This window comes from Triticum urartu, chromosome 6A (assembly GCF_056163025.1).
Source record: "Triticum urartu cultivar PI428250 chromosome 6A, HENAU_Tu73, whole genome shotgun sequence".
NCBI classification, from domain to species: domain Eukaryota; kingdom Viridiplantae; phylum Streptophyta; class Magnoliopsida; order Poales; family Poaceae; genus Triticum; species Triticum urartu.
Genome location: NC_141878.1, coordinates 56519757 through 56527896, shown reverse-complemented (window position 1 = coordinate 56527896; position 8140 = coordinate 56519757).

Sequence of the window (8140 nt, the reverse complement as noted above, 5' to 3'; positions counted from 1 at the left end):
AAAGCTGTGATTAACAGCACGAGGCCATCTAAATGCATCAAGAACAACAAGCTACTGCACTCTATCATAACAACAAGGCAAGTCAACTGGCGGGAGGAATTAACAACATGGTGAAATTAACAACATGGCAGGATTTAACATCAGGAAGGAATGTTTAGAGCAAGATAACAACATGCTACAAGAACATATCATGGCAAAGAAAAGCATGGCATGAAACTACACAAAGCATACAACAAAAGTCTCTTGCTGACCATAATCCAAAAGGGATCAGAAAATACAATGGCAACCATGTGAACGTAGCAACTTTCGTTAACAGATTCAGACTTAGTAGAAAACTAGAACATGGCAAAACAGATATTAAGTAGGCATGTTTACGAGCACGATGCACTCACCACGAGGCATTGCATGACAAACTAGGCATACACCCAGCAAGTAGACATGGCATATAAGCTAAACATGGCAAGAACAACCTCATAGCATGCATGGATTGACTACAGCAAGCTCGGCAAAAATGCTTAGCACGTAAACATCCTGCCAGGAACATTTTATAGCAAAAGTAGAGCTCGATTGAGTCATGCTAGGGGACTCCATAATTGCAGACAAAGACATGGATGGATAGAGCATAACAATATCTCAAAATCATCCTTACTGAACATGCTCAAAAGAGGCATGTATCACTCTGTAGCATCATGAATACATGGCATGAAAATATTAACAGGGAAATGACTTAGAAGAATTCTAAGTCCCTGAAATTAGCAACATTACGAGAGCTACTTTGCATGCTTGTGCTAGTAACCACAAAGATCAAAAAAATACATGGCATACACCCCTGTAAAGATGGCATGGCATACTTCAAAACACATGTAGGGCTCAAGTTCATAGGAGGCACACATTAAACATGGCAAAAATGACAAATGTCCAATATCTGATAAGAATCTGAAACTAACATTACATAGCACTCTTGCAACAGCATTTAGGGCATCAAGATGAACTCAAACGAACATGGTGCAATGGAATGAAATGAAGTACACATCGCAACGAACAATTTGATATGCTACACGCCCAAAATGGAGCCACGGATGCAAAGTTATGATGCGAAGAAAAATGCTAAAAATACTGAGGACTTAGGCAGAAAATGGGTCAACCTCCCAGATCTGGATCTAGGGTTCGTGCACGCGGATCGAAGTTTGCTGGGGAGCTCGACGGATTAGAAGAACTCACCGGATCTGGTGGTGACCAGACCAGATTTGGCCGGATCTGGCCGGGAGGCGGCGAGGCGGCGGCGGTGGAGGCGCTGGAGCGACGCGGGGCGACGAGGGGAGCTCCGGGCGGCGCGCGGCGGCCGGTGGTGCGGCGAGGCGGCGGGGTGGCGGCCGGAGTTAGCGGCGGGGGCGGCGTACGGTGGCGGCGAGGAGGAGGCGGCGCGGCGCGGGTGGACGACCGGCGGGGCGAGGCGCGGGCTCGCGGGGGCCCCGCCTGGGCCGAGCGGGCCGGCGGCGGTGGGAGGTGGCCGGGCCACGTGGCGGCTCCTGGTAGGCTGGGCGCGGCGACGCGGGCGTGTCCGGCGGGTACGGACACGTCCGACGGCGGAGGGGATGATTTTTACAGGTTCCCCCGCAAATAAGGAGGGGGAGGCCTATTTATACATAGAAGGAGCTAGGAGGCTCTAAATTGAGCATGGTTTTCGGCCACGCGATCGGGACCGAACGACCGAGACGATGGAGGAGGTTTAGGTGGATTTTGGGCCACTTTGGAGTGGTGTTGGGCTGCAACACACACGAGGCCTTTTCGGTTCGTCGGTTAACCGTTGGAGTATCAAACGAAGTCCAAATGGCACGAAACTTGACAGGCAGTCTACCGGTAGTAAACCAAGGCTTCTTGGCAAGTCTCGGTCCAATCCAAGAATGTTTAACACCCGCACACGAAAAGAGGCAAAAGGGGACACCGGAGGACATAGGAGCGCCAGAATGCAAAACGAACAACGGGGAAAATGCTCGGATACATGAGACGAACACATATGCAAATGCGATGCACATGATGACATGATATGAGATGCATGACAAAGACAAAAACAAAACGAAGAGAAAACCCAACAACGAGGAATAACACAACTTAGTGCCGAAAATGGCAAGAGTTGGAATACAAATATGGAAAGTTACATACGGGGCGTTACACAACTACTCCAAACACCGTTGCAACCCATGCAACTCCCCTAGTTGATTTCCCTCTGGCTCGGTCATCGCTCTCTCGCACGTCCTTTCTCGCCTTCAACGTCGCACCATGGTATTATTGAAAAAACTATGTTGTTCTCTTTAACTATTATAAATAAGCTACAAAACTACACACCGATAGTCCACTTGGAATGGAACAAATTTCGACCCACAAATTAAAGTGCTACAAACTACACACCGACGGGCCCACATGTCATGAAACAAATTTGGACCCATTTACAAATTAAATAATAAAGGACGAGGATCGAACATGCGACCGGGCCTTCAAGCCGCACGTCAATAGGCAACATACATAGAATAGCAATGTTTGTTGTACCCCCTTTGTTCACATAATGTTTTTATATTACCACAGCCTAATTAATGGATAACATGTAATATTATTTTTAGTACTATTCTCCTTCACTACTAGTGGGTTCCATGTGTGCTCTCTCTCTCCTCCCCTTCTGCGTTTAGACGCATGGGCAAACAGGAAGAACTCGCGGGCAATGTTGCCGTTGACCATATCTGGACGCGTTCACAAGTCACGGCACCAGTTTCACGTACTAGCAGCACTAGTCAGTGTGTATGTGCAATGCACGTTAATTTGGAAGTATATTAAGTGCATGCGGATATTAACTACTAGGATATTATTTGTGTGTTGTCATGTGATTAGCACTATTTTTGGCATGAAATTAACTGCACGCTAAACGTGTTGAGCACTCGACATTGAAGGAGTCTAGGTCGTTGTATGACAATGAATACATGTGGCTTGATGACGTTTTATATTTAATTTGATACGGCTCTAGCAGAACATTCAATCGATCAAACCATACATTTCATTCAGTCTGACTCCGACTTTAACTTATATGACGATCAATATAAAATAAACGAAAGTGATAAACGTTCGGATTTTAAGCATGGCAATCCGAACGTTTTTCATGGTAAATTTAGATTATGTGGCGGGGGCGGGGGCGTCTCGCGGTGGGAAGCGGCTCCTCCGTCGTGTTGTGTGTGTCGTCGGGCCACTAACCGACGGCGACGGCGGCGGTTTGCGTCGTTGTTGGCGTATTCCTGGACATTGGCCTAGCTTCAAGGAAGGCCAAAATGTTCCGGACTTCGGAGCGAGTCAACTGGCGGGAGGAGTCAACTGGCGGGAGGAGGCGACTGGCGTTGGTGCAAGGAAGCGGTCGACGGCGGCCATCCATGTCGCTGAGGGGGGCACTGGCACCCGCGCGGGGACAGGCGCTGTCAACGGCGTGGCGGAGACATTCATGTGCACGGGCACCGGCATGGGCGCGCACGTCAGTGCACGTGCAGGCGCATGCACTGGCAGGTGCACGGGCACCGGCACGGGCATGCGCGTCAGTGCACGTGCAGGCACATGCGCTGGCAGGTGCACAGGGATGGGCGCTGGCGCAGTCGGGGCGACGGGAGCCGGAACAGGAGTGGGGACAGGCGCGGCGTCTTCCCCCAAGGCCAGTTCAAGCTCGTCCCAAAGCGCCTTATGTTCTTGAGACTCCGGCTGGGTGTCTTCCTCAGGAAGCTAGAACACTAACGGTAGACCATCGTGATGTGGCATGGCGTACGTTTAGGTCAGGCTAGTTGGAGGTAGACGACAGGAGAATCGGAGAGGAAGAGAGAGGATTGTAGCGATAACGGGTAGTGCGGGGTTGATTTTAGACTGCGGCGCCGGCGACATTAAAAGTGGGAGCAGTTGGGAGGACGGTGGGAGGCGGTGCCTGGTCAAAGGGCTCGCCTCCCAGTGAGCCTCCACAGCGGTCTGCTCGCACGCCTCCCTGACAGCCGGTGCAGCGGTCTGCTCGCACGGCTCCCGTCGACTCACACGCTTGCTCGGACGGCACCTGCCGATGAGAAGTGGGGACTCATGGCGGCACGTAAACGCCCACGGTTGCAATAGTGAAAGCGTTCGCCTTAACGTGACATGTCTTTGTTCCAAAATACCTTGGCTCTTCATTTGTGCAACTTGTCATAAGCAGCTTGTCTCAAATTGAAGAAAAAACTTACGAAGTATTATTTGTGCCATATCACGTGACCATGCTTAGTTTCAAGAATTTATGCTCACTTTTGGATTTTCTGAAATTTAAGATCCAGGATTCGAAACGATATCTTAACCTGCATCATGCAATAAATTTTCAAGCCGTACATCTGTCCTGTTGTATTTCTTAAGAAAGGATTTGGTCAAACATTTTCTTAGTTAGACTTCAGACAAGTTATATATGCAAAGTAAAAGGATAATCCCTCCGTACCAGTGCATTGCCTGATATAGTAACTCAAGTACTAGGCACGAACAAACGGGCTCAATTCTGTGCTCATCCTGGTGTAGTAGTAGTAGTAGTACTAGGCAATGCAGTTGACGGGTGACCTTGACGAGCGGCGACCGACGGAATTGAACCGTGCTCGGTGTTGAGGATATAACCACTAAGGGTAAACCGCCCAGGAGGGGCCGGTTCACCTTCACCTATACTGAAGCCCAAGGAAACCCAGAGAAGATGGCGCTTTACGGATGAGGCTTAGAGGCCTAGAGCCCGCAGGCGATTTAGGGCCCATGGTAGTAAACCGCCATGATTGTATAAACTTGCATTGTAATATAGGAAAGAGGAGACCAAGGTGGACACTTGTATGAGCCTGCCTCGGGACTCTGTAGATCGGCCGGGGTCCTCCTGAGTATATAAAGGGGTGACCCGGCGGCGGTTCAAGGACAGACAACAACTCGAGAACCAGACAAAGCGGATTCGCTCCCTGGCCTTCGAACCCCTAGCAATACCAATCACAACTAGACGTAGGCTTTTACCTTCATCGAAGGGGCCGAACTAGTATAAACTCCCGTGCCCCCTTGTCCGGTTTAACCCCTTTAAGCTAACCCGTTGCGATGGCTCCACGAGTAAGTCCTTTCACGAGGACATCTGCCGTGAGAAACCCATGACACTCGGCACAGTAGGTAACGTTGTCTAGTTACTAAAGCATCCCTCCGTTGTTCATCGGTAGTCATTACGGACCGGGGACATGAGGGGAATTTCCTAGGGCTGGAATTCTGGCCGCCAGATATTTTGACTTGAAACGCTGAGGCTCGACTGGTTGGGGTTGCCTAATGTGCGTACCACGCACGCCACAGAAGGACACGAGCCCGGTTTTGTTAGGATCAACAGGAGCCAAGGTCTGGCTGGTACGCCGTTGGGTCCTACCATTCGAGAATACGAAATGAACCTTTTAAATTGCCAAACGACTCTATGTGTATTACAATACCCGTATTTTCCTTGCAAATACTAATCTCAACGTGGTAATTGATTTATGACAAGTTGTTGAATTAGAATGAGTATGTGATATAGTGATCTCAACGTGGATTTCACATTTCATGGTATCCCTAGTAAGTTTTCCAATGCAAATTCAAATTTAAAAGATGAACAATATGGAGGTGAGAAAGCTTTGTATGTATCAAGCATATGACCACACACAGACACACACGCACGAACACAACAACAATCCAATAAGTATAGTGCATCTATTTTTCCAAACCATGCATCTATGACACGAATTCAAAAATACTCCTTCTATCCCTAAATATTAGTCTTTTAGAGAGTTCAACAAGTGACTACATACGGAGCAAAATGAGTAAATCTAGACTCTAAAATATGTCTATATACATCCGTACGTGCCAGTCCATTTGAAGCCTCTAAAAAGACTAATATTTAGGAACGAAGGGAGTAAAATGTAAGACATCCATGGTCCTCAGTTCAATATTTAAAATGAACATGAAACTGAAACATGAATATTAAGTCTAGTACTACAGTACATGCAAATGTTGTGTTTAGGCGGAGGTATGATTGTCGGGGGTCAACCCCTCAACCATAGATAAAATTGTGGAGCTCTGTTTAGGGTTTTTTAGATTATATTTGTCCCCACCCTCCCAACCACCAATTGGTTGTGCACCCGCCCCCCCCCCACCCCTCCTCCCCGGGAGAATATCATGTGCCCCCATACCTTAGATGCTATATGCCGATACGAGTTGCTTGGAGCTTGTAGATCTGAGATATAGCAGCTCACATGATGTGTCAATATTTTTGCAGGAAACGTTGATGAGTTTGATAATTGCACACAATTTGTAAAAAAAAACTACTTAGATTCCCTTTGATCCCATATCCAACGACCTCGAAGCTCGTATCACCGTAGCATCTAAGATGAAGGAGGACATCATATTCTCCTGTATGTAAGAATATCATGTGCTACCACACCTTAGATGCTTTGGTGATACAAGCTCTTCGGAGGCGTTGGATTTGTGACGCAACACCTCCTCGGTGGTTCGAATGGTTTTTTGCAAAAAAGCCCCAAAAGAGTTCGGCCACTGCTTACAAGCACAAAGACTGCTCAGATGCCATTGGATCTCAGATCAAATGACCTCCAAGCTCGTATCACCATAGCATCCAAGCTGTGATAGCACCTTATGTTTTCTCGCACGGGAGAGTATGAGGTGCTCCCGCACCATAGATTCTATGGTGATACGAGTTCACTGAGATCTAACGACCCAAAGTAGGAGGTTTGAATGTTTTTGCAATATACGGTTGATAGAGTTTCGGAAATGCGCAGAAAGTACAAGTACTACGCATGTGCCATCTGATCACTGATCATACGACCTAGATGCTCATATCACTGTAGCGGGTAATTAAGCTACGCGGGGCACCTAATATGAGCACCAGGGAGCCGTTGGATCGAAGATGCAGAGGCACACACGAGGCCTGAATGTTTTATTTGCAAAAAGACCTTTGGAGAGTTTGGAAATTGCGCATAATTACAAAGAGTACTCCCAAGCCATTGGATCTCACTTCCAACAGTGTAAAAACTCGTATCACCATAGTATCTAAGCTGCGGGGTGGATGTGATATTCTATGCCGCTGTCATTTTTGTTTGTAAAAACTTGCAAAATACGTGTAACTCGTGCCGTTACTTGTCTAACCGCGCAAAGTGTTTGTTCAAAAAAACCATCCTACACTGAAATATCGGAACAACACACGGGGGTCCCACTTGTCATTAATCAAATTTGGACCTAAAACTAACAAATCTGAAAGACGGGATTCGAACTGGCAACATGGACTACAAAGCGTAAGTCGATAGCCCGAAAAAACGAACGGTTGTTGGCTTTGTCCCATAACTTGATTTTATACAGTACTTGCATTGAGTAGAGTAGAGGGAGTGCCTCGTCAACACGTGCATGACTGTTGTCTCACTTACTAGTGGGTCCCAGGTCTGCGATCTCAATCTCTCTTCTCTTCATCGTCTAACCTTTGCACGGGCACACATGAAGAGCGGCGCTAGCTTGCCGGGGTGTTATTACAACTAAAAAAGCTTGGAAAATAGAAGAATCGCCTAGAACAAGAGACGTTGTGGCTGGTCGAGACGGAGCTAACCACATCTATCCTCCGTGCCATGTTTGCACGATGAAGCTGTGTGGCTAGTGGGGTGTTTTCGACCGACTGGCTCGGTCCCTAGGTCGAACCATAGGTACTATGTATGATACAGTATATTTTTACACGCACATTTTTCCTCCGTGCCCAGACGTGGCACACCCTACCGCGCGGTTTCGGGGTCCTCCCGGGTGGTGCACGCATATATTCTTCCTGACGTGGAACGCCCTACCATGCGTTTTCTGGGTCCTCCTCGGTCGTACGTCGAAGCAAGTAAATGAGTCGTCAAATCACGAAAGACCACCTTTCTCGCCGAGTACATCAGTGAAGCACGGTGGCTAGCTAGTTGGGCTAGTTCGACCGATTAGCTAGGTTCTAAAAATGTCAGCTCGGTTCGAAGGGCTTGAATTTCACCATATAGCCCGGGAAAATAATCAGGCGGCAGATGTCCTGGCACGCATCGGCGCAAAACGCGATGTAGTCCCCCCAACATCTTCCTGGAAAGGCTTTTCA